General features: G+C 45.9%; 1 long non-coding RNA gene across 1 annotated transcript; it reads left to right on the top strand.

The window, feature by feature from the left end:
- The first annotated feature begins 1,776 nt into the window (after positions 1-1,776).
- On the top strand, positions 1,777-2,692 carry LOC309629205. Its single transcript, XR_014244920.1, has 2 exons — positions 1,777-2,136; positions 2,553-2,692. It is a non-coding gene; the product is annotated as an uncharacterized lncRNA (long non-coding RNA).
- Positions 2,693-3,081: the final 389 nt, after the last annotated feature.

Genomic DNA, 3,081 nt, shown 5'->3' with positions numbered 1-3,081 from the left:
AGGTTTAGGGTTAGGCTTAGGGTTAGGCTTAGGGTACGGGTTCGGGGAGGGGTTCGGGTACGGCGTAGGGTATGTGTTAGGGTTAGGGTTAGGGTTATTGTTAGGGTTAGGGCTCGGTTTAGGGTACAGGTTAGGATTAGGGTACGTGTTAGGGTTAGGGTAGGGTTTAGGGTTAGGGTACGCGTTAGGGTTAGGGTAGTTATTAAACCTATCCCACTCTCTAGATACCCCTTAGCACGTAAAGGAATATTATTTGGGGGTCCAGCCATGGAGAAGATTTTAGACACTAGGATAAGATAAGGAACACACTTATTATAAAGAAATCACATTAGGATTCTCTTTTTAAGCTGTTCCTTAAAACACTAGTGCTTAGGAAATCTATTGGAGGCAGAAGCAGTCAAGGGTAGCCTAAGGTTAGGGTTAGGCTTAGGATTAGGGTTAGGGTACGGCTTAGTGTACAGGTTCGGGTTCGGGTTAGGGTTAGGGTTAGGGTTAGTGTTAGGGTTAGGGCTCGGTTTAGGGTACGGGTTAGGATTAGGGTACGTGTTAGGGTTAGGGTAGGGGTTAGGGTTAGGGAACGCGTTAGGGTTAGGGTAGTTATTAAACCTATCCCACTCTCTAGATACCCCTTAGCACGTAAAGGAATATTATTTGGGGGTCCAGCCATGGAGAAGAGTTTAGACACAAGGATAAGATAAGGAACACACCCATTATAAAGAAATCACATTAGGATTCTCTTTTTAAGCCGTTCCTTAAAACACTAGTGCTTAGAAAATCTATTGGAGGCAGAAGCAGTCAAGGGTAGCGTAGGGTTAGGGTTAGGCTTAGGGTTAGGCTTAGGGTACGGCTTAGGGTACGGGTTCGGGGAGGGGTTCGGATACAGCGTAGGGTATGGGTTAGGGTTAGGGTTAGTGTTAGGATTAAGGCTCGGGTTAGGGTACGGGTTAGGATTAGGGTACGTGTTAGGGTTAGGGTACGCGTTAGGGTTAGGGTACGCGTTAGGGTTAGGGTAGTTATTAAACCTAACCCACTCTCTACATACCCCTTAGAACGTAAAGGAATATTATTTGGGGGTCCAGCCATGGAGAAGAGTTTAGACACTAGGATAAGATAAGGAACACACCCATTATAAAGAAATCACATTAGGATTCTCTTTTTCAGCTGTTCCTTAAAACACTAGTGCTTAGGAAATCTATTGGAGGCAGAAGCAGTCAAGGGTAGCCTAGGGTTAGGGTTAGGCTTAGGGTTAGGGTTAGGGTACGGGTACGGGGAGGGGATCGGGTACGGCGTAGGGTATGGTTTAGGGTTAGGATTAGGGTTAGTGTTAGGGTTAGGGCTCGGTTTAGGGTACGGGTTAGGATTAGGGTACGTGTTAGGGTTAGGGTAGGGGTTAGGGTTAGGGTACGTGTTAGGTTTAGGGTAGTTATTAAACCTATCCCACTCCCTAGATACCCCTTAGCACGTAAAGGAATATTATTTGGGGGTCCAGCCATGGAGAAGAGTTTAGACACTAGGATAAGATAAGGAACACACCCATTATAAAGAAATCATATTAGGATTCTCTTTTTAAGCTGTTCCTTAAAACACTAGTGCTTAGGAAATCTATTGGAGGCAGAAGCAGTCAAGGGTAGCCTAGGGTTAGGGTTAGGCTTAGGGTTAGGGTTAGGGTACGGCTTAGGGTACGGGTTCGTGTAGGGGTTCAGGTACGGCGTAGGGTATGGGTTAGGGTTAGGGTTAGGGTTAGTGTTAGCTTTAGGGCTCGGTTTAGGGTACGGGTTAGGATTAGGGTACGTGTTAGGGTTAGGGTAGGGGTTAGGGTTAGGGTACGCATTAGGTTTAGGGTAGTTATTAAACCTATCCCACTCTCTAGATACCCCTTAGCACGTAAAGGAATATTATTTGGAGGTCCAGCCATGCAGAAGAGTTTAGACACTAGGATAAGATAAAGAACACACCTATTATAAAGAAATCACAGTAGGATTCTCTTTTTAAGCTGTTCCTTAAAACACTAGTGCTTAGGAAATCTATTGGAGGCAGAAGCAGTCAAGGGTAGCCTAAGGTTAGGGTTAGGCTTAGGGTTAGGTTTAGGGTACGGCTTAGGGTACGGGTTCGGGGAGGGGTTCGGGTAGGGCGTAGGTTATGGGTTAGGGTTAGGGTTAGTGTTAGGGTTAGGGCTCGGTTTAGGGTACGGGTTAGGATTAGGGTACGTGTTAGGTTTAGGGTAGGGGTTAGGGTTAGGGTACGTGTTAGGTTTAGGGTAGTTATTAAACCTATCCCACTCCCTAGATACCCCTTAGCACGTAAAGGAATATTATTTGGGGGTCCAGCCATGGAGAAGAGTTTAGACACTAGGATAAGATAAGGAACACACCCATTATAAAGAAATCACATTAGGATTCTCTTTTTAAGCTGTTCCTTAAAACACTAGTGCTTAGGAAATCTATTGGAGGCAGAAGCAGTCAAGGGTAGCCTAGGGTTAGGGTTAGGCTTAGGGTTAGGCTTAGGGTACGGCTTAGGGTACGGGTTCGTGTAGGGGTTCAGGTACGGCGTAGGGTATGGGTTAGGGTTAGGGTTAGGGTTAGTGTTAGCTTTAGGGCTCGGTTTAGGGTACGGGTTAGGATTAGGGTACGTGTTAGTGTTAGGGTAGGGGTTAGGGTTAGGGTACGCGTTAGGGTTAGGGTAGTTATTAAACCTATCCCACTCTCTAGATACCGCTTAGCACGTAAAGGTATATTATTTGGAGGTCCAGCCATGGAGAAGAGTTTAGACACTAGGATAAGATAAGGAACACACCTATTATAAAGAAATCACATTAGGATTCTCTTTTTAAGCTGTTCCTTAAAACATTAGTGCTTAGGAAATCTATTGGAGGCAGAAGCAGTCAAGGGTAGCCTAAGGTTAGGGTTAGGCTTAGGGTTAGGGTTAGGGTACGGCTTAGGGTACGGTTTCGGGGAGGGGTTCGGGTACGGCGTAGGGTATGGGTTAGGGTTAGGGTTAGTGTTAGTGTTAGGGCTCGGTTTAGGGTACGGATTAGGATTAGGGTACGTGTTAGGTTTAGGGTAGGGGTTAGGGTTAGGGTAC

The sequence above is a fragment of the Balaenoptera borealis genome (assembly GCF_965194805.1).
Source record: "Balaenoptera borealis genome assembly, chromosome: 1".
NCBI classification, from domain to species: domain Eukaryota; kingdom Metazoa; phylum Chordata; class Mammalia; order Artiodactyla; family Balaenopteridae; genus Balaenoptera; species Balaenoptera borealis.
Note: the sequence above shows the minus strand (reverse complement) of the source record. Positions and strands in the feature narration are given on the sequence as shown.